The following is a 24217-nucleotide window of genomic DNA, read 5'->3' as shown; positions in this document are numbered from 1 at the left end:
CTACTAAAACATCATAGATTAGCCTAGCCTAGCTTAAATGTGCTGAGAACACTTACATTAGCCTACAGTTGGGCAAAATCATCTAACACAAAGCCTATTTTGTAATAAAGTGTTAATATCTCACATAGTTTATTAAATGCTGTAGTGACAGTCAAAAACGTAATAGTTGTATGGGTACTGGAAGTGTGGTTTCTACTGAATGCATATCACTTTCCCACCATCATAGAGTCAAAAAATTGTTAAGTCAACATGGTAAGTTGGGGACTGCGTGTGTGTGTGTGTGTGTGTGTGTGTGTGTGTGTGTACTTATTAGTTTCCTATTGCTGCTGTAACAAATTACCACAAACTTAGTGCTTGCAACAACGCAAATTTATTATCTTACACTTCTAGAGGTTGGAAGTCTAAAATGAGTCTGTAGGGCTGTGGTCTTTCTAGAGACTCCATGGGAGAATTTGTTTCGTTGCAAAAACCGCAATTACTTTTGCACCACTTTAATAATATTTACTTAGATGTATCCATATACTTACCACTTCTTTGAACTTTCTTCTTTCTTTTATCTCAGGTGTCCCTTATGAGATCACTTTTATTCTACCTAAAGGAAAGGTCTGAAGTCAGACTGTACTAGGAGGAAACTCTGTATTGATTTTTCTAAAAATGACTTATTTTGCCTTCATTCTTGAAAGATATTTTTGCTGGATATAGAATTCTGGTTTGGCAATTATTTAAGTTCACTGATGGTTTCATTCCACTGGCTTTGGACTTCCTTTGCTACTTTCATGCAGCTATTGCCTATTTGTCACTATTTTGAAGATCATCTTTTTCTTTGGTTGATTTTAAGACTCATTTGTCTTTGGTTGTTAAAGTTTCACAATGATGTGTCTGGATACAGATTTCTTTTTATTTTTCTTGCCATTTCTTTCTACCATTCTTAAATGTGTAGACTGATGTCTTTGATCAGTTCTGGAAAATTTTCAGCTATTATGTCTTCATATGTTATTTTTCTCCAAGTCCCTTTCTCCTCTCCTTCTGGGAGTCTGATGAAAGTAATGTTAGACCTATTCACTCTATATTCTCCATGTCTCCTAATCTATCTTTCGTATTTTCTATACTGCTGTCTTTCTGTGCTGTACTGCACATAATTTCTTCTGATCTATATTGCAGTCCTCTAATTCTCTCTTCATTAGTATTTATCTGCTGTTAGCATATGTCAATTGAGTTTTAAATTTTGGTTATTGTATCTTTTATTTTGAGAAGTTCAATTTGGGTTTTGTTTGTTTGTTTTGAGACAGGTTCTCAGTCTGTTACCCAGGCTGGAGTGGAGTGGCATGATCTTGGCTCACTGCAGACTCAACCTTCCTGGGCTCAGTCAATCCTCCCACCTCAGCCTCCCAGGTAGCTGAGACTACGGGTGCATACCACCAGGCCCAGCTAATTTTTTGTATATTTTGTAGAGACAGGGTTTCACCATGTTGCCCAGGCTGGTCTTGAACTCCTGGGCTCGAGCAATCCTCCCTCTGGGACTCCCAAAGTGCTGGGATTACAGGTATGAGCCACTGCACTTGGCCTGGTTCTTTTTCAAATCTGCTAGGTCACTTTTATAGTTCCCTTTTCCATATTTTTTTTTTACTAATTTTTTATTAAATTTAGTAAGCGTAGTTGTTTTTATAGAGTCCATCTAATAATTTCAAAATTTGAAGTCTTTGCAGGTCTCTTTCTTCTATTTCTGATTCTTGATGGCTTATTTCCTTATAGGCTTGGTTATTTTTGACTACGTGCTGATCATTGTCCTTAAAAATTATTTGGGGGGATTATTTGAAGCATAGGGTGATGCTAATTTCCTACAGAGAGGACTTTCATTTGCTTGTGCCAGGCACCCAGGGGGCACTTTGCACTAAGGTACTTTAAACTAAATTCACAACTCGAGAGGTTTTTATGATTTTATGGTTTCTTTTGTTTATTTGCTTTTGTTAATTTATTTTTGACCACCAAAGTGATATAAATTTGGAAGCCATGAAAGGACTAATTTGCACTTGTAACTTCTCAGGGCTGTTTCCTACCATTGCTACCTGCCCTAGTCTGCTTATCAGAAGGGCAGCTTTGCCTGTGATCTCCTGGGCCTGATGGGGAAGGCACATTGACTTTTGTTTCACCCTTGTCTGTGGAGTTGACCCATGTTAGTAGGGGGAGGCACAGGCTGTGGTGGGCTATGATTCTGTACCCCTTGTCCTGAAAGGCCCTCAGAAACAAAGTTCAAGTTTGCCTAAGCTGGCAAATGCCCTCAGTGCAAAAACAGCTTCAGGGCTCTACATAACTTTCAGAGTTCTTATTTTCCCTTTGATTTTGGACTTTAGTTTTTTACTATTTTGCCAGATCTTTTATGCTTTTGAGAAGTTAAACATTTTTTTTTAGATGGAATCTCACTCTGTCACCCAGGCAGGAGTGCAGTGGCATGATCTCGGCTCACTGCAACCTCCACCTCCCAGGTTCAAGTGATTCTCATGCCTCAGCCTCCCGAGTAGCTGGGATTACAGGCACACGCCATCATGCCTGGCTAATTTTTGTATTTTTAGTAGAGATGGAGTTTCGCCATGTTGGCCAGGCTGGTCTTGAACCCCTGGTCTCAAGTGATCTACCCATCTCAGCCTCCCAAAGTGCTGGGATTACAGGCATGAGCCACCGTGCCTGGCCAACATTTTTTTTAGCGAACATTTTTGGTTGTTTTCAGTGGGAAGTTCATCTGAATACCTATTTTGCCTTATTCCCGGACGTGCAAATCCCTTCCTGATCTTTGTAGGCTCTGTTGAACTGCACACTTAGAAACTAAAAAACCAGCATAACTTGCTCTCAACAACTTAACATATGGAAAACCAAGCATATGTTTTCTTACCTCTTATGTACTTCAGGAAAATTATCATTGCAAGCTTCCCTTAAATAGATACAAAAATTGAATTACATAAAATGTCTCAGGAACATATCAGAAATTTTCTAAGAAATGTTTTTTAATTTAATTTTTTAACCACTATTAAATTATTTTAAATTGTAACACTTTATCCAAAAATTACTTTTCCAGCAAACTCAGCCACCCAAGAATCCAGGAATGAGTATAACATGACTCTACATAGTCCAATTAGATGGCACAATGTTCATTACTTTATTTGAAGCACTTTATTCATCAGAAAGCCCCTAAGGCTTCATTTAGAGCCTAGTAACTCTGATTTTATACACAACTCAAAGAAATCTGATTCTCTAATTTTCTAGCCCATAAGCTCTTAGAAATAATAACTTGAAAGTAGACATACATTTTGAAAGTGGGCTCGCAGGACATTGTGGCTCACACTTGTAATCCCAGCATTTTGGGAGGCCAAGGTGGAAGGATCACTTGAGGCCAGGAGTTTGAGGCCAACCTCAGAACATAGTGAGGCCCTGACTTTATTTTTTAAAAAATAAAGAATAAAATAGCCTGACACGGTGGCTCACACCTGTAATCCCAGCATTTTGGGAGGCTGAAGCCAGTAGATCACTTGAGGTCAGGAGTTTGAGACCAGTCTGGCCTACATGGTGAAACCTTGTCTCTACTAAAAATACAAAAATTAGCTGAACATGGTGGCGCATGCCTGTAATCCCAGCTACTCGGGAGGCTGAGGCAGGAGGATCACTTGAACCTGGGAGGCGGAGGTTACAGTGGTGAGCCGAGATTGTGCCATTGCACTCCCAACTGGGTGACAGAGTGCGACAAGGAAAGAAGGAAGGAAGGAAGGAGGGAGGGAAAGAGGGAGAAAGAAAGAGAGAGAGAAAGAAAAGAAAGAAAGAAAGAGAGAAAGAGAGAGAGAAAGAAAAGAAAGAAAGAAAGAAAAAGAAAGAGAGAGAGAAAGAGAAGAAAGAAGAAGTAAGAAAGAAAAAAGAGAAAGAAAGGGAGAGAAAGAAGGGAGGGAGGGAGGGAGAGAGGGAAGGAGGGAGGGAGGAAGGAAGGAAGCAAGGAAGGAAGGAAGGCAGGCAGGCGGGCTCATAGTGAGAGCTAGGTATGGCATCTGACAGCTCCAGAAGGAGAGAACACACAGGACTATAAAAACCTGTCCTAAAAGCTCAAAAAGAGGCACAGTTGAAACTTATTTAATTTTATTTTATTTTGAGACAAAGTCTCACTCTGTTGCCCAGGCTGGAGTTCAGTGGCACAGTCTCTGCTCACTGCAAACTCTGCCTCCTGGGTTCAAGTGATCCTCCTGCCTCAGCCTCCTGAGTAACTGGGATTACAGGCACCCACCACCATAGCCGGCTAATTTTTGTATTTTTAGTAGAGACGGGGTTTCACCATGTTGGCCAGGCTGGTCCCAGACTCCTGACCTCAAGTGATTCACCCGCCTCGACCTCCCAAAGTGCTGGTATTACAGGTGTGAGCCACCATGCCTGGCCTCACAATGGAAACATTTAAGCCAACATACCACAAAATCTTGTGGGAAGCTCCTGCACTACTTGACAGCATAGTGAACAAATATTTCTGCTCTTGATTCTGATCTTGGGGCAGCACAGAACTAGTTAGGCTGTTTATGAAAGCAGAGATGGATCTAATGCCTCTATACATTAATATATTTTCTATATTTACATTGTATGTTCACAGAAAAATTGCTTTTATGGTAATCTTTTTTTTTTTTTTTTCAGATGGAGTCTTGCTCTGTCGCCAGGCTGGAGTGCAGTGGCATGATCTTGGCTCACTGCAACCTCCGCCTCCCAGGTTCAAGCGATTCCACTGCCTCAGCCTCCTGAGTAGCTGGGACTACAGGCTCATGCCACCACACTCGGCTAATTTTTTGTATTTTAGTTGAGACAGGGTTTCACCATGTTGGCCAGGATGGTCTCGATCTCCTGACCTCGTGATTTGCCTGCTTCAGCCTCACAAAGTGCTGGGATTACAGATGTGAGCCACTGCACCTGGCCTTATTATTATTATTATTATTATTATTATTTAAAGGCAGGTTTTGCCTTATCACCCATGCTGGTATACTGGGTTACTATCACAGCTCTCTGCAGCCCTGACCTGCTGGGCTCAAGTGATCCTCCCACCTCAGCCTCCTAGGTAGCTGGAACTACAGGTGTGGCCATCACTGCCAGCTATATTTTTTTATTTTTTGTAGAGGTGGGGTCTTGCTAGGTTGCCCAGGCTTGTCTCAAACTCCTGGCCTCAAGCAATCCTCCTGCCTCGGCCTCCCAACATGCTGGGATTAGAGGTATAAGCCACCATGGTCATTTTTGGTTTGTTTGTTTTGTTTTTAATTTGGAGAATCTCACTTACTAGTAGAGTCTTATAAGTAAGGATTTCTGTATTACAGGTCCTTAAAACCCAATTCCCCTCTGAGACTGAGACCAGAAAATTTAGAGCTTATTCAAGTCTTAAATATGCTGTTAAGTGCTTTAGTCTCCAATCTAGGAGTTTAAGAAGTTTTTCTCAGTGTCGCTGAGTTCTAAAGAATGGATTTGAGGGAAAACAACCATAGTGGCCACTGCTGAGAGAGAAAGAGTCAGTGATAGAGGATCTGGCTTTACTTCAGAGCAGCCCCACTTTGGGCAGGTTATGTAAACACACAAAAGAACTTTATCAGTGGAAACCTCAAGATTGCTAAGTAAAAGATGATAATCACGGTTCAAAGGGTGCATGGGGAAGGGAGAGGGAAGGGGAAGGGAGTAGAAGAAAAGAAAATGCTCCTGGACTTCCCTGCTATTTTTTTGTTTTGTTTTGAGACAGAGTCTCACTCTGTCACCCAGGCTGGAGTGCAGTGGCGTGATCTCAGCTCACTGCGACCTCTGCCCACTAGGTTCAAGTGATTCTCCTGCCTCAGCCTCCCAAGCAGCACACACTACAGGCACGCACCACCACGCCTGGCTAATTCTTGTATTTTTAGTAGAGATGGAGTTTTGCCATGTTGTCCAGGCTGGTCTCAAACTCCTCACCTCAAGTGATCTGCCCACCTTGGCCTCCCAAAGTGCTGGGATTACAGGCCTGAGACACCACGCCTGGTCTTCCCTGCTATTGTTTATCTCCCTTTTAGCATTAATAATACCATCCCTGCCTCCTGGTGAGTGTCAGAAGCCAGGATTCCCAACTTACACATAGATTTTGGATCCAACTGAAATGTGGGCCCTGCTTTTATGGTATTAGAATCATTACTTGAAAAGCTTCAGTTCTGCTGATCCCACGAGAAGAGGTGCTGAGTTTTAGTGTCATTCTCACTATTATCTCACCATATCATTTCAGAGTCTCACAAGTTGGAAGACTCAGCCATCTGCTTATTGCTAGATGCTAGCTCCTCCAGCATTACATTTCACTGTAATTCCCTGTATTATCCCCTTAGTATATATCACACCAACTTGGACTGACTTTTTAAGTGCCTAATTTATATTTGTAAGTTTTTATTTGTGATGCTACGAACGGAGTGAAGAACTGAAAGGTAGGGAGAAAAGGACTTCCATTTTGTTTAGAATTGGCAAATAGGTTTCTTTTGCAAGCCAATTCTGGCAGATTTTATGGAAAGCCATGTTTTGAAGGATATTGAAGCTGCTTCCAGGCTCAGTAGGAAAGAACATTAAGATCCATTAGCAATGTCTGCCCCCATGCAGGAGAGGGAGGTCAGTATGCACATCAAATATTTGTCATCTTTGGTTTGATTTAACATATATTTATTGAGTGCCTATTACGTGCCAAGTAGTGTCTAAAGCACAGGCTTCTGTTGTTTGTTTGTTTGTTTGTTTGTTTGTTGTTTGAGATGGAGTCTCCCTCTGTCACCCAGGCTGGAGTATAGTGGCACAATCTTGGCTCACTGCAACCTCTGCCTCCAGGTTCAGGCAATTCTCCTGCCTCAGCCTCCCGAGTAACTGGGATTACAGACATGCGCCACCACACCCGGCTAATTTTTGTATTTTTAGTAAAGAAGGGGTTTTGCCATGTTGGCCAGGCTAGTCTCGAACTCTTGACCTCAAGTGATCAGCCTGCCTCGGCCTCCCAAAGTGCTGGGATTACAGGCGTGAGCCACCACACCTGGCTTTTGTATTGTTTTAATTTTAAATAAAGGAGACATGGTTCCTGCCTTTCAGAAAGTATAATAAATGGCAGACATACAAACAATTAAAATGCAGTGTAGAATATGCTGTAGTGGAAGTGTATATAAGATCCAGAGAGTCAGAGAGGAAGGGTTTGGATGGGGGCATGTGGGGAGGGGTAGAAGGTCAGATGTCAGCAGTTCCAGAAGGCTGGACAGCCTCAGCTTTGGCATGAATCCACTATCCTCTTACCTCAACCGCTTCCAAGTGGAAGAGCTCCAGTGTATTACCCATCCCTGGGCAAATTTCATATAGGCATCCTAATAAGTAGCCCATATAGCGCTTCTCCCTGTCGACCACAGTCTTCATCACATTATCAATGAATCCCTGCTGAATGCCATACAGGGAAGGCGACTGCCCTGTGAGAACCTGAAGTAGCCAAGGCAGGGCTGGACAGAGAGTTCTCTGGTGGGCTCAGGTTTTTAAAGCACCCATGCTACTCATAACAGGAATGGCCCATGGCCAGGAATAATTACTCTTAAACGGCAGTTTTGTGAGGAAGTCAGGAAGGACAAAATGCAGAATAATCTGAGGTTTGTGAAAAGTGTTAAGCAAAAGGGCTTTTTATAGGCCATGCTGCATTAAAAAGAGCAACCAAGTAAGACTATGATCCATTGCTTGGGAGAGATATGTAATGCCAACAGATTATCAGGAGAAGTTGTAAGTGTGGAATTATTATTTTGCATCATTTTCCTCTCTATAAGGTGCTTCTCATAGAGTGGAGCATCAGAATCAACCAGTGTGTTAAAATGCATATTCTCAGGCCCCATCTCAGCTCTACTATGCCTAAATCTCTGGGAGCAGACTGGGAATCTACATTTTGAACAGGCTCTGCCCACTCCATGCACTTCTGATGGATGTTCTCTAAAGATTTAAAACCACCATGAAGGCTGGGTGTGGTGCCTTATGCCTGTAATCCCAACACTTTGGCAGGCCAAGGTGGGCGGATCACTTGGGGCCAGGAGTTCGAGACCAGCCTGGCCAACGTGGTGAAACCCCATCTCTACTAAAAGTACAAAAAAAAAAAATTATCCAGGCATGGTGGCATGTGCTCAGTCCTAGCTGCTTGGGAGGCTGAGGCACAAGAATCACTTGAACCCGGGAGGCGGAGGTTGCACTGCATGGAGATAGTGCCACTGCACTCCAGCCTGGGTGAAAGAGTGAGCCTCTATCTCAAAAAAAAAAAAAAAAAAAAAAGAAAAAAAATTTAAGAGCACAGCACAAACCATGTAATTAGCTAGAAATGGCTGTGTGCCTGTAGTCCCAGCTACTCAGGAGGCTGAGGCAAGAGAATCATTTGAACTCGGGAGGTGGAGGAGTGAGCCGAGATTGCGGTGCTGCACTCCAGCCTGGGCAATAGAGCAAGACTCTGTCTCAAAAAATAAATAAATAAAAATAAAAGTAAATAAATAAATAAAACCACCATGAAGCCCAAGACAAGTGAGGAGGTGGTAAGAGACTACCAACTGCCTCAGATAAGCTTAATTCTGCAAATCTTATGGAATACTTCCAAGATAATGAAATAATTTGCAGATATGTCCATACAGACATCAACACCAATCTTTAAGAAATCACAAAGGCCAGGCATGGTGGCTCATGCCTGTGAACCCAGCACTTTGGGAGGCTGAGGCAGGAGGATCACTTCAGGCCAGGAGTTTGAGACCAGCCTGGGCAACATAGCAAGACTCTATTTCTACAAAAAAAATTTTAAAACTAAATTAACTGGGCATGATGACCTGTGCCTATAGCCCTAGCTACTTGGGAGGCTGAGGCAAGAGGATCATTTGAGCCCAGTAGTTTGGAGCTACAGTGAGTTATGATTACACCACTGCACTCCAGCCTGGGAACAGAGAAAAACTCCATCTGAAAAAAAAAAAAGAAAAAGAAAAAAAAAAAAAGGCTGGGCATGGTGGCTCATGCCTGTAATCCCAGCACTTTGGGAGGCTGAGGCAGGGAGCTCACCTGAGGTCAGGAGTTTGAGACCAGCCTGGCCAACATGGCGAAACCCTGTCTCTACAAAAAATACAAAAATTAGCCTGGTATGGTGGCGTGCACCTGTAAACCCAACTACTCAGGAGGCTGAGGCAGGAGAATTGCTTAAACCCAGGAGGTGAAGGTTGCAGTGAGCCATACTGCCTCCAGCCTCGGTGACAGAGTGAGACTACATCTCAAAAAACAAAACAAAAAAAATGCCCTGGTGCTGTGGCTCATGCCTGTAATCCCAGCACTTTGGGAGGCCAAGTGGGTGGATCACATGAGGTCAGGAGTTCGAGACCAGCCTGATCAATATGGAGAAACCCCGTCTCTACTAAAAATACAAAAAATTAGCCAGACATGGTGGTGGTTGCCTGTAATCCCAGCTATTTGGGAGGCTGAAGCAGGAGAATCACTTGAATTGGGGAGGCGGAGGTTGCAGTGAGCCATCTCGCCATTGCACTCCAGCCTGGGCAATAAGAGTAAAAACTCCATCTCAAAAAAAAAAGAAAAAAGATGAAGCTTAATAAAGGCAGTGGTAGAATCCTTTAATCTGGTTTCAATGGTAAATACAAGTAGGGACACCCAGTCTAAGAGCATAAGAAAAAAATTTACCAACCTAGGAGACTAATTAGATCCATTGATACAGTCAGTTGCCAAAGATGGAGTTCAAATGATATACAGTCACATGCCACATAATGACCTTTCAGTCAACAGTGGACTGTATATATGACAGGGGTCCCATAAGATTATCATGGAGCTGAAAAATTCCTATCGCCCGGTGACACTGTAGCTGTCATAACATTTGTAGCCCAATGTCATTACTCAGGAAAATCTTTGATTAAAAAAAGAAAGAAACCAAGCAAACCACCATGGACATATTTCTGAAAAGAATGTCACCCCCTCAAGAAGGGTCCTTCAGGAAGTGTTCTAGAAGAAGGCAGTGTTGTCGTAGGAGGTGACAGCTCCCCGTGTGTTATTGCCTCCAAGGACCTTCCTGTGGGTCAGGTAGACATGGAGGTAAAAGACAGTGATATTGATGACTCTGACCCTGTGTAGGCCTAGGTTAATGCATATTGACATATGCATTAGAAAAAAGGATATAGAATAAGCATGTAGAATAAGGATACAAAGTATATGGAATAAAGATATAAAGAAAAAAGCATATAGAATAAGGATATAAAGAAAGAAAATTTTTTGTACAGCTGCACAATGTATTTGTGTTTTAAGCCAAGTGAAACTATAAAAGACTAAGTGACATTATAAAGAGCCCAAAAGTTTTAAAAGATTAAAAAGTTTATAAAGTTAAAAAGTTACAGTAAACTAAGGTTTATATGTAAGCACCTTCTATAGCATTCACACAAAAATCACCTAACGATCCATTTCTCAGAATGTATCCCTATCATTAAGCAACATACAAGTATATATGCAACAACAAAAGGTACTGACACAATGTCTTTGTATCACTTCACACTTTTATTTCATGATGATTAAAAGAAACTTTTAAACTTTAAACTCTTTGAGGAAGGTGAGCCACCACTGCAGCGGGGCTGGCCACTCCTGCACTTGACTCACAGCCCAAGGAGCAACTCGTTCTGGACTAGGAACAGGTTGGCCAGGAAGCCTTGCCAAAGCCTTGGCCTTTAAAGACACCGGAAAGACACCCATGGAGCCAGAGGTGGGGAGTCACAGAACTGAAGTCAAGCTATCCAGCCGCAAAGGAAAACCCCTGGAGAAGGTGTGGCTGACTTGATCAGAGGCGCAAAAGAGAAGATCCTCAAAGTGAAAGGGCCTGTCCAGATGCCTACCAAAACTCTGAGAACTGCTAGAAGATAAACTCCTTGTGCTTAAGGTTCTGAGACATGGGATCCTTTCCAGATGAGAATCCACAAGCAATCATTGATTTGCATAGTTCTTTGAGATGGCTGAACTGATTATTCCCATCAGTATTGAGCCACGAGTTGAAGCCAAAGTCACCATTGCTGATGCTTAAATCAATGCCTGTACTTTCATTAATTGACTGTCAGTTGCTGAAACAAAAAGTTTAATAGACATAGATTGTGTCATATATCAAGCGTGCCTAAAACAAAAGAAAAACGTAAGACAAAAAAAAAATTGGTTAAGGTATTCCTCAAACTTCTCTTTGGGAGTCCAATCTTCTGAAACGCATTTCACTTCAGAGTCGTGTGTGTGTATGTTCTGTTTTTCCAAACACAGTTGTTCCCTGAACCATCAGGAGTGTCAGTTATGAAGTATTTCTTTTAAAAAATCTTTTTATTATTTATTTATTTATTTTGAGACAGAGTCTTACTCTGTCACCCAGGCTGCAGTGCAGTGGCAAGATCTTGGCCACTGCAACTTCCACCTCCCAGGCTCAAGCAATCCTCCCATCTAAGCCTCCCGATAGTTGGGACCACAGGCATGTGCCACCACATCCAGCTAATTTTTAAATTTTTTTGTAGAGACAAAGTTTCACTATGTTGCCCAGGCTGGTCTGGAGCCCCTCGGCTCAAGTGATACTTCTGCCTCAGCCTCTAAAGTGCTGGGATTACAGACATGAGTCACTGCACCCAGCCTGCCTTAAAGAATTCTTTTTTTTTTTTTTTGGAGACAGAGTCTTGCTCTGTCACCCAGCCTGGAGTGCAATAGTATGATCTCAGCTCACTGCAACCTCTGCCTCCCAGGTTCAAGAGATTCTCCTGCCTCAGCCTCCCGAGTAGCTGGGATTACAGGTGCACGCCACCATGCCCAGCTAATTTTTTATATCTTTAGTTGAGATGGGGTTTCACCATATTGGTCAGGCTGGTCTTGAACTCCTTACCTCAAGTGACTGAACTGACCTCAGGAGTTCAAAGCTGCAGTGAGCCACTGCACCCGGCCAGTAGTTACTTTAAGGATTTTCTTCCAACACAGATATCCCATCCCACCCCTCAAATTTTAATGCTGGTCCTTTCTTGATTTTTTTAAGGTGTCGACAGAAGGTTTCAAAAAACAACCAAGATAGGCTGGGCGCAGTGGCTCAAGCCAATAATCCCAGCACTTTGGGAGGCCGAGGTGTGTGAATCACTTGAGGTAACGAGTTCGAAAAACAAACAACCGCAAATGGAGGTTGCGGTGAGCCGAGATTGCGCCATTGCACTCCAGCCTGGGCAACAAGAATGAAACTCCATCTCAAAAAGAAAAAGAAAAAAAAAAAGAAAAGAAAATTGGATTCAGGCAGACTTGGGCTCTGTCCTGACACTGGATGTAAGATCTTGACTGAATTAGCCTTGCTAAGCTTCAATGTTCTCATCATTATAATAGAGGTTTCCATAACTACTGTTAAATAAGATAATGTATATAAAGTGCTGAGTGCCATGCTCAGCACATACAGTAAATGAACAATACATAGTACATCAGAATGAATTTCAGATGGATCAAAGATTGACATGTAAAGAGTAAAATAATAAAAATAATTGAAGACGTCCAGGCACGGTGGTTCACACCTGGAATCCCAGCACTTTGGGAGGCTGAGGCAGGCAGATCACTTGAGGTCAGGAGTTCGAGACCAGCCTGGCCAACATAATGAAACCCCGTCTCTACTAAAAATACAAAAATTAGCTGGGCATGGTGCCGCACACCTGTAATCCCAGCAACTCGGGAGGCTGAGGCATGAGAATCACTTGAACCCAGGAGGCGGAGCTTGCAGTGAACTGAGATAGTGCCACTGCACTTCAATCTGGGCAACAGAGCAAGACTCTGTCTCAAAATAATAATAATAATAATTGAAGGCAACATAGGATATTATTTTTATAATATCAGAATAGAGAAGGCTTTCCTAGATATGATATATGTGAAAAAGAAGGAGGAGAAATAGAAGCAAAGAATCCCCAAATGAAAAGATTGATACATTTGACTACTTGGAAAATAAAATGTTTCTACATAGAAAAAAAAAAATAGCATTGGCCAGGCACAGTGGCTCATGCCTATTAACCCCACATGTTAGGAGGCTGAGGTAGGAGGATCACTTGAAGCCAGGAGTTTGAGACCATCCTGGTAAAGACAGCAAGACCCCGTCTCAACAACAACAACAACAACAATTAGCTGGGGATGGTGGTGGGTGCCTATCGTCCCAGCTACTTGGGAGGCTCCCTCAGGAGGATCCTCTCAGCAGGAGGATCGCTTGGCCTCAGGAGTTCAAAGCCGCAGTGAGTATAATGGCACCACTGCACTCCAGCCTGGGTAACAGAGTGAGACCCCATCTCTAAAAATAATTAAAATTAAAATAAAACATTAAGCGAATAAATGACAAACTGGAAAAATGCATTTGTACTGTATAACACAAGGAATTAATTTCCTTAACATATAAAAATCTTCTAGAAATCAGCAACAGAGGCCAGGCGCAGTGGCTCATGCCTGTAATCGCAGCGCTTTGGGAGGTCAAGGTGGGTGGATCACCTGAGGTCAGGAGTTTGAGTCTAGCCTGGCCAACATGGTGAAACTCCATCTCTACTAAAAATAGAAAAAATTAGCTGGGTGTGGTGGTGGGCACCTGTAATCCCAGCTACTTGGGAGGCTGAGGCAGGAGAATCGCTTGAACCTGGGAGGCGGAGGTTGCAGTGAGCTGAGATTGCGCCACTGCACTCCAGCCTGGGCTACAGAGTGAGACTCTGTCTCAAAAAATATATATATATTATTTTTATACATACAAAAAGGTGCTTAACTTCCCTCATAAGAAAAGAAGTCAAGTGGACAAATCAAAATGATAGTAAGCTATTTGGCTTTGGCCCCCTTCCCTAACACTGTGCCCTTCCCTTGCCTGCTGGGACTGCTAGTGACCAGCAAGTACAGGCTCTTCACTGCCTCTCTCCCCCTTGGCCTCCCTGGCCAGCCTCTGGCTAGGAACCCCCATTGAATAGAAGCCCTTGAGGAAGGAAAGTCTTCCCCCTCCACTGGCACCAGTTTTTCAGCCTAGCTTCTAGGTTATTAAGCAATTAGTCTGGCTCACCCCATTGAGGACTGAACTCTGCTTAGGATAGAGCTTAAAAATGTGTTTTGTTTTTTTCGTTTTGTTTTGTTTTGTTTTTTGAGACGGAGTCTTGCTGTGTCACCCAGGCTGGAGTGCAGTGGCACGATCTCAGCTCACTGCAAGCTCCGCCTCCCGGGTTCATACCATTCTCCTGCCTCAGCCTCCCGAGTAGCTGGGACTACAGGTGCCCACCACCACGTCCGGCTAATTTTGTTTTTGTATTTTTAGTAGAGATGGGGTTTCACGTGTTAGCCAGGATGGTCTCTATCTCCTGACCTTGTGATCTGCCTGCCTCGGCCTCCCAAAGTGCTGGGATTACAGGCGTGAGCCACCATGCCCGGCCCATGTTTTGTCTTTATAAAACAACTGGGTCCATATTCAGGGAGAAATAATCTAGAATATTCTGCAGTGATCTACCCACAACCTACAACTTTACACTGTAGAGTCAAATGTTCTGTTCTTGAGATCAAGCACAGTTCATTGAAAGCAGGGCAGCCAGTAGGGTGATAGGCACTGAAACTGTGTCTTTCAGGAAACAGCTGGAGGGACTGAGGTTCAGGTTCTGCAGAGACTCCCTGAAGGAAACACAATAATAGCTGCTCCCAGGCAGGTGAAGGGCTGTCCTAAGAGACTGGCTAGACTTGTCATGTACAGCTACTGAAGGCAGAACTCAGAACACCAGAGAGAAGGCACTGGGAGAATATCTGATAAGCTGCAGAAGAATCAAAGCTCATCCAAAAATGAATGAGTAGACTGGGTGCAGTGGTTCATGGCTGTAATCCCAATATTTTGGGAGGCCTAGGCAGGAGGACCACTTGAGCCCAGGAGGCTGAGGCTGCAGTGAGCCGTGATCACACCACTGCACTCTAGCCTGGGCAACAGAGTGAGACCCTGTCTCAAAAAAAAGAAAAAAAAAGAGTGTGTCAGTGCTGAGCAGCACTTGTTGGGGTGGGGAGGAAGGCTTCAGTGAGGAGAAGGGATTTGAGACCAAGCTGTACAGGGGAGGGCTTAGGTTTTGCATGGGAGTCAGCCCTTGAGTGAGTTACTTAATGTCTTTGAGACTCAATTTCCCCGTTTATAAAAACCTTACAGTAAGGGTCCCTTACCCTTGGGGGGACCCTTCTGTGGCCTGTTAGGAACCAGGCTGTAGAGCAGGAGGTGAGTGGCAGGGCAAACAAGCATTATCAGCTGAGCTTCACCACCTGTGAGATCAACAATGGCATTAGATTCTCATAGAAGCACAAATTCTGTTGTGAACTGCACATGCGAGGGATCTAGGTTGTGCTCTTCTTATGAAAATCTAATGCCTGATGATCTGAGGTGGAACAGTTTCATCCTGAAACCACTTCCACTCTCTCCATAGAAAAATTGTCTTCCATGTAACTAGTCCCTGGTGTCAAACGGTTGGAGACCACTATCTTACAGGACTGTTGTGCAAATTAAATGGGAACCACCAGGCTCAGGGCCAGTCATAGAAGTTTGTTGTTCAAAAAGTGTTTGCTCCCCTTATAGTGATTGCTGTTGCGTTATTTAACTTGCATTTGACTGGGTTGGATTTTATAGAAATGTGTGAAAAGGACTTGCAAAGTAGAGGTCAGGACCTCCAGGGAGGCTCAGATGCAGGAGAACAGAAATTATACTGGAGATGTAATCCAGCCCAGACCTCAAAGGCAGGGAGTCTACAACCAAACTGCCTGGGTTCTGATTCCGGCTGTCACACTAACTGGGTGACCTTGGGCAAGTTACTTAACCTTTCTGTGCCTCGATATCCTCATCTGTAAAATGGGGCTCATAGCAGTACCTATGTTACAGGGCTATTGTGAGGATTAAACTGCCTTATGTAAAGTGCTCAGAATAGTGACTAGCACAATATGCACCCTCCCTAAGTATTAGCTCTTGGGCTCATTATGTGTTGTGAAGAAAGCCTCCCACAGATCCATTTGGTTGAAGGGGAGGATAGAGACACGGGAAGGCAGGGTGAAATAAGACATAAGAGTGGGGACAGTGTGAGCCCTGCCAGATAGGGGCTTCTCATAGGTGTAATTCCAGGCCCACACTGAAGGCCTGGCCCCATCTCTCTCAAATGCCTTCTCCAGAAGCCTCTCCCAGCTGCCCCATGCCTCGGTTTCTAGGGCATGGGTTGGTGCTCTATCTATACTGCCTTCTATTGTCATTGATGGTTTTATATTCGGCCACCTCAACTCACATGTCAACCCACTGAGGAAGGAAAGAAAATATCTCTCACTGGCCACGTTCAATCCAGTCCCTTTCCACTACACTCTGCTGTAAGTGTGAGGAGGATATGGGTGGGTGGTTAAGAACAGTCTTGAATAGCTGGGCGCTGTAAGCCCAGCACTTTGGGAGGCTGAGCCAGGCAGATCACTAGGTCAGGAGTTCAAGACCAGCCTGGCCAACATGGCAAAACCCTGTCTCTACTAAAGATACAAAAAATTAGCTGGGTGTGGTGGTGCATGCCTGTAATCCCAGCTACTCATGAGGCTGAGGCAGGGGAATTGCTTGAACCCAGGAGGTGGAGGTTGCAGTGAGCCGAGATGGTGCCATTGCGCTCCAGCCTGGGCCACAGGGCGAGACTCTTGTCTCAAAAAAAAAAAAGAACAGCCTTGGAATCAGGCTCAGTTTTAATTCCAGTTATCCTATTTTTTAGATATATGATCTGGGCAAGTTACTTAATCTTACTAAACCTCAGTTTTATCATCTGTTAAATGGGAACAATACTATTACCTACCCCACAGGGCCATTGTAAAGATTGAGGCAACACTGGAAAAGTATTTTAGCACAGAGCCCTCGGTCATAGAAAACATTCAGTAAGTGGTAGCTTTGATTATGCTCAAGGTATTAATAGAAGAACATCACTAAGAAATAATCCTGGCTGGGCGCGGTGGCTCATGCCTGTAGACCCAGCTCTCTGGGAGGCCGAGGTGGGCAGATGATGAGGTCAGGAGTTTGAGACCAGCCTGGCCAGCATAGTGAAACCCCATTTCTACTAAAAATACAAAATTAGCTGGGTGTGGTGGTGGGTGCCTGTAGTCCCAGCTTCTCGGGAGGCTGAGGCATGAGAATCACTTGAACCCAGGAGGCAGGGGTTGCAGTGAGCCAAGATCACACCACTGTACTCCAGCCTGGATGGAGTCTCAAATTCTGTCTCAAAAAAAAAAAAAAAAAAAAACTATCAGAAGCACAGTGTGTGGTTTACCATGGATTGCAGTATAAAGTGCAGGAAGAGGTACCCACTGCAACTGTCCAGCAATGAAGTGATAAGGGCTACTGACCTATGCTACTTGGCCTCCAGTACTCCTCCCTGCCACAAAGTTAGTGGTATTGGTCATTCAATCCCATGAAGATGACAGTCTTTGTATACCCCTTCCTCCTATATTTCCCAGCCTCTAGTATCCCCTACTGTACTTTTTACTTCTATGAGATCAACTTTTTTAGCTTCCACATATTAGTGGGAACATGCGGTGTTTAATTGTCTGTTCCTTGCTTACTCACGTAACATCATGTCCTCCAGTTCCATCCAGGTTGCTGCAAATGACAGGATTTCATTCTTTTTAAGGGCTGAACAGTATTCCATTATATATATATATGTAAAGTATTATATATAACTATATATAAGACATTATATATAATTATATATTTTATGTATTTATAAAAATATATTCATATACACTAGGCGTGTTGGCTCATGCCTGTAATCCCAGTACTTTGGGAGGCCGAGATGGGTGGATCATCTGAGGTCAGGAGTTCAAGACCAGCCTGGCCAACATGGTGAAACCCTGTCTCTACTAAAAATACAAAAATTAGCCAGGCATCGTGGCAGGCGCCTGTAATCCCAGCTATTCAGGAGGCTGAGGCAGGAGAATCACTTGAACCTGGGAGCTGGAGGTTGCAGTGAGCAGAGATAGTGCCACTGCACTCCAGCATGGACAACAAGAGCAAAACTCCATCTAAAATTATATATATATATTTTATATATACCATATATATTTATATATACCATATATTATATATTATATTATATATATTTATATATATTTTTAATTTTTATATATTTTATCTTTTATATATTTTATAAATTTATATATTTATATATTATATATTATATACATTTTTATATATATTATATATAATATATATTTTTATATAATATTATATAATATTATATATTATATATTATATTGCATATTTATATTTTATATATAATTTATAAATATATAAATTATATATATATTTCATATATATATAAAATATATACACCACGTTTTCTTTATTCATTCATCTGTTGTTGGACACCTAGGTTGACTCCATATCTTGGCTATGATGACTAATGCTGCAGTAAACATGGGGGTGAAGATGTCTCTTTGATATACTGATTTCCTTTCCTTTGGATAAATGCCCAGTAGTAGAACTGCTGGAACATATGGTAATTTTATTTGTGTTTTTTTTTAAGGAACTTCCTCACTGTTCTCCATAGTGGCTGTACTACTAGATTACATTCCCACCAACAATGTATAAGAGTTGCCTTTGCTCCACACCCTTGACAGCAGTTGTTATTTTTTTGTCTTTTTGATAATAGCCATCCTAACTGGGGTCAGATGACACCTCATTGTGGTTTTGGTTTGCATTTCCCTGATGATTATGGATGTTGAGCATTTTTTTTTTTTTGAGACAGAGTTTTGTTCTTGTTGCCCAGGCTGAAGTGCAGTAACACAATCTCAGCTCACTGCAACTTCTGCCTCTCAGGTTCAAGTGATTCTCCTTCCTTAGCCTCCCAAGGAGCTGTGATTACAGGTGCCCACCACCATGCCTGGCTAATTTTTTGTATTTAGTAGAGATAGGGTTTCACCATGTTGGTCAGGCTGGTCTCAAACTCCTCACGTCAGGTGATCTATCCACCTCAGCCTCCCAAAGTGCAGGGATTACAGGCATGAGCCACTGTACCTGGCCCGACGTTGAGCATTTTTTCATACATTTCTTGACCATTTGTATGTCTTCTTTTGAGAAATGTCTGTTCAGATCATTTGCCCATTTTTAAATCAGATTTTTTTTATGTTGAAATGATTAAATTCATTATCTATTCTGGATGTTAATCCCCTGTCAGATGAATGGTTTGCAAATATTTTCTCCCATTCAGTAGGTCATGTTTTTACTGTTGATTATTTCCTTTGCTATGTGGAAGCTTTCTAGTTTAATATAATCACATTTGTTTATTTTATCTTTTGTTGTTTGGTTTTGAGGCCATATTCATCTTTTCCCAGACCAATTTTCTGAATTGTTTCCCCTATATTTTCTTCTAAAAATTTTATAGTTTTGGGTCTTACACTTTGAATATTTGATCAATTTGGAGTTGACTTTTATAGAGGGTGAGAGGTGGGGGTCTAGTTTCATTCCTCTGCATATGGATATCCAATTTTTCCAGCACCACTTGTCAGAGACTGTCCTTTCCCAAATGTATGTTCTTGGCATCTTTATCAAAAATCAGCTGGTGACTGGATGTAGTGGCTCACGCCTGTAATCCTAGCATTTTGGGAGGCCGAGCAGGCAGATCACTTGAGGTCAGGAGTTCGAGACCAGCTTGTCCAACACAGTGAAACCGTGTCTCTACTAAAAATACAAAAGTTAGCTGGGTGTGGTGGCGCATGCCTGTAGTCCCAGCTACACGGGAGGTTGAGGCAGGAGAATCACTTTTATCCGGGGGGTGGAGGCTGCAGTGAGCCGAGATTGCACCACTGCACTCCAGCCTGGGCAACAGAATGAGACTCTGAGACTCTGTCTCAAAAAAAAAAAAAAAAAAAATCAGTTGGCTATAGATACATGGATTGATTTCTGGGTTCTCTATTCTGTTCCAATGGTCTATATGTCTATTTTTATGCCAGTACCATGCTGTTTTAGTTTACTACCGCTTTGTAGTATATTTTGAAGTTTGGTAGTGTGATGCCTCCAGCTTTTGTTGTTTTCGCTCAGGAGTTCTTTGGCTATTTTGGGTCTTTTGTGGTGCCATACAAATTTTAGGATTATTTTTTTCTTTTTTCTGTTTCTGTGAGGAATGTCATTGGTATTTTGACTTTGCATTGACTCTGTAGATTGCTTTGGGTAGTATGGTCATTTTAACCATATTGATTCTTCTGATCTTCACAATAACCACTGAAGTTTTTAAATTTTTTTTTTTTTTTTTTTTTTTTTTTTTGAGACGGAGTCTTGCTCTGTCGCCCAAGCTGGAGTGCAGTGGTGGGATCTCGGCTCACTGCAACCTCTGCCTCCTGGGTTCAAGCAATTCTCCTGCCTCAGTCTCCTGAGTAGCTGGGATTACAGGCACATGCCACCACGCCCGGCTAATTTTTATATTTTTAGTAGAGACAGGGTTTCACCATGTTGGTCAGGCTGGTCTTGAACTCCTGACCTTGTGATCTGCCCACCTCAGCCTCCCAAAGTTCTGGAATTACAGGCGTGAGCCACCATGCCTGGCTGGTTTTTATAATTTCTTTTTTTCAGATGAGGAAACTCAGGCTTTGAGAAATTAAGTAACTTGTGGGGTCACACAGCTGAGTCAAGACTATTAATTTGTCTGACTCTAAAGTCTCCTTGACTCGTATTCTTTGTAGATACTCTTAAAATCTGAGAGTTTGATTATTAAAAACAATGTCTAAAAGTGTATGTTTATATAACCACTGAAGTTTCCTTTATCTGTGCTCAGTGGATTCTGCAGCCAGGCCCCCAAGGAATCACACAACATTAAGGTGTGACAAATTCAATCCCTCGCCTCCTTCAAGCCTTTGTCCAAATGTCTTCTTTGGGCCTTCTCTGACCTTTATATTAAATGTTGCAAATCCCCATACACCCACATCCTCACCCCAAGCAAGGATGACCAGTTGTGCTGGTTTGCCAGGAACAGAGTGGGGCCAGGATAAAGGGATTTTCAGTTTTCAAACCGGAGAGTCCCTGAAAAACTTGGAAAAGTCAGTCACCCTACCTTGCTGAGAAAAGGCCATTGCCCTTGACAGCATGATGGTCATGGATGCCCTTGACAGGAGCTGTTTTTGCAGAGTTCTGAAGATGAAAGCACAATTAGATTGGTTTTAAAAGAGAATAGGCCAAATACAATGCAGTACCCTGGACTGGATCAAAACAATGAGAAAACTGGTGAAACACAAATACAATCTGGAGCTTAGTGAATAGTCATGTCATCACCAGAAAGGGGTCCTGACCCAGACCCCAAGAGAGGGTCTTGGATCTCGAGCAAGAAAGACTTCAGGGTAAGTCCGCAGAGTAAAGTGAAAGCAAGTTTATTAAGAAAGTAAAGGAATAGACCGGGCAGGGTGGCTCATGCCTGTAATCCCAGCACTTTGGGAGGCCGAGGTGGGTGGATCACCTGAGCTCAGGAGTTCAAGACCAGCCTGGCCAACATGGCAAAACCCTGTCTCTCTAAAAATACAAAAATTAGCCGGGTGTGGTGGCACTCACCTGTAATCCCAGATACTCGGGAGGCTGAGGCAGGAGAATCGCTTGAACCCGGGAGGCGGAGGTTGCAGTGAGCCGAGATCATGCCACTGCACTCCAGCCTGAGCCAAACTCCATTTTAAGAAAATAAAAATAAAAATAAAAGAACGTAAAGGAATAAATCAGTGGCTGCTCCATAGGCAGAGAATCCCCAAGGGCTGCTTGTTGCTTTTTCCTTTTTTTTTTTTTTTTTTTTTTGAGACAGAGTCTTGCTCTGTCACCCAGGCTGGAATGCAGTGGTGAGATCTTGGCTCACTGCAACCTCAGCCTCCGGGATTCAAGCAATTCACATGCCTCAGCCTCCCGAGTAGCTGGGATTACAGGCACCTGCCACCACGCCCAGCTAATTTTTGTATTTTTAGTAGAGATGGGATTTTACCTTGTTGGCCAGGCTGGGCTTGTTGCCAATTTTTTTTTATTATTATTATATACTAAACAAGGGGTGGATTATTCATGCCTCCCCTTTTTAGACCATGTAGGGTAACTTCCTAACATTGCCATGGCATTTGTAAACTGTCATGGCGCTGGTGGGAGTGTAGCAGTGAGGACCACCAGAGGTCGCTCTCATCGCCATCTTGGTTTTGGTGGGTTTTAGCCAGCTTCTTTACTGCAACCTGTTTTATCAGCAAGGTCTTTATGACCTGTACCTTGTGCCGATCTCCTATCTATGCCTTAACCTCCTGGGAATGTAGCCCAGTAGGTCTCAGCCTCATTTTACCCAGCCCCCATTCAAGATAGAGTTGCGTGGCTGGGCACGGTGGCTCATGCCTGTAATCCCAGCACTTTGGGAGGCCAAGGCGGGTGGATCACGAAGTCAGGAGTTCAAGACCAGCCTGGCCAAGATGGTGAAACACCGTCTGTACTAAAAATACAAACATTAGCTGGGCGTGGTGGCGGGCGCTTGTAGTCCCAGCTACTCAGGAGGCTGAGGCAGGAGAATCGCTTGAACCCGGGAGGCGGAGGTTGCAGTGAGCGAGATCATGCCACTGCACTCCAGCCTAGGTGATACAGTGAGACTCCGTCACAAAAAAAAAGAAAAAAAAAAGATGGAGTTGCTCTGGTTCAAATGCCTCTGACAATGTCTCCATCGTAGTTTCTTGGTTTTAACAAATAAATAAATGTGGCATAGTAATATAAAATGTTAACATTGGGAGAAACTCGGTCAGGAGTATATGGGTGTTTCTTGAATTACCCTTGCAACTTTTCTATAAATCAAAAATTATTCCCAAACAAAACATTGAGAAAGAGAATGGGAGGAGATGAAAAGGGAGCAGGAAGTATCACAATTTTCTCAAGGTAGAATAATTTATCTGTGGTTGATTTTTGAGCTTTGCAGAAATTCTGCCACTAAAACTTTCAACCCTTTGGCAAAGATGCTTTTTCCCTGCTCTAAAGCAAATACTCCTGTAGAAGATAAGCGATTAATACTTATTGGGCATTTATACCTTAATATAAATGAGTTTATCAGCTACTTTTCAGAGAGCAAGTGGGGTGGGTAAGCAGGAAGTCAGAGTTTGCTTACGTCGTAAATTAGTCTTGGGCATTTACCTTTTGCTTTTGTTCTTTACATTACACTAATATAAATGCACATCATTCCTTGGATTGTTTCTTTCTTCTTTTTTCTTTTTAATGGTCACTTACAAATTAGCAAAAATTGGGGCAGAAACATGTTTTCTTCTTTGGTTGGTTACAAGTGCTTTCGGAGTGTTCGCATTTTTACAACTACTTAGCTCTTGGCACTAACCCAAGGGTAACCCACTACAGAAATAGTATCTGATCCCCCAGATGGCTTCAGGAGAGCTGGCAGCGATGGTACTCCCTCGAAGAAAGACATGTTCTTGCCTTATCTCACTGTCACAGAGCCTTAAACTTTTTGCCTCTCCTGTTGTTATTTAGACTGAGAATGTTGGATTCCTAGGAGGATGAGAAACCCATAACTAAGTGAGAAGGTCTTATACGTAAAGAAGTTGTTACAGGCATCCTTTTTTTTTTTTTTTGAGTTAAATACTAAATGTGGAACTTTATAACCCAATATTTATAAATGTCTCATGAATGAAAGCTGTGAATATATTTTGAACTAACTGTATTTTAAATTTTAAAAACTTGACAATGTGCCAAAACAACAAATCTTTGACTTTTCAAGGATGCAATTACACTTAAGGAATTTTTAGTTCAAAAAAAAAAAAACTTTAACTTCCAAAGGCAGAGGTAAATATACACTAGCCAGTTATTAATTGTGCAATTTCTACTAAACTTTAAAATACAATTGAGTTCATGAATACATGTGAAACCCTTGCCATCTTGATGGAGGTGTGACCTATGTTGTCCCACAGGGCCCCGCACTGAGAAGGGCCCCATGCTTAGTTTAATGTTCTGCTGTCACCGTCTTGAAATTCTTAATACTTTTTGAACAAGGGGCCCTGGTTTTCATTTTGCACTGGGACCTGCAAAGTATATAGCTGGTCCTGCCTGGTATGGAGCCTCCCTGGTAGTGTTTGGTGGAATATTTGTCAAGGGAATGACAAGAAGGAGCCAGCTGTGCAAAAAATCTTCAGATGGATGTCCAGGCAGAAAGGCCAGCAAGTGCCAAGGCTTTGTGGTAGGAAAGAGCTGGGCATGTGACCAGGGTCA

The 24217-nt window shown here is 42.7% G+C and overlaps 1 long non-coding RNA gene across 2 annotated transcripts in view; it reads right to left on the bottom strand.

Annotated features, from left to right (window-relative positions):
- Nucleotides 1-10642: 10642 nt before the first annotated feature.
- Nucleotides 10643-24217, bottom strand: part of LOC129523989 (uncharacterized) — a 54253-nt gene continuing 40678 nt past the window's right edge. For both annotated transcript variants that reach the window (XR_008667639.2, XR_008667638.2), the window contains 3 exons: nt 21060-21136; nt 17582-17614; nt 10643-11093 (listed from right to left, as the gene is read on the bottom strand). This is a non-coding gene — a long non-coding RNA (uncharacterized lncRNA). The remainder of the gene's footprint in view (nt 11094-17581; nt 17615-21059; nt 21137-24217) is intronic.

The sequence above is a fragment of the Gorilla gorilla genome, chromosome 7 (genome assembly GCF_029281585.2).
Source record: "Gorilla gorilla gorilla isolate KB3781 chromosome 7, NHGRI_mGorGor1-v2.1_pri, whole genome shotgun sequence".
NCBI lineage: Eukaryota > Metazoa > Chordata > Mammalia > Primates > Hominidae > Gorilla > Gorilla gorilla.
The sequence above is the reverse complement of the archived record's forward strand: the minus strand, read 5'-3'. Positions and strand labels throughout refer to the sequence as shown.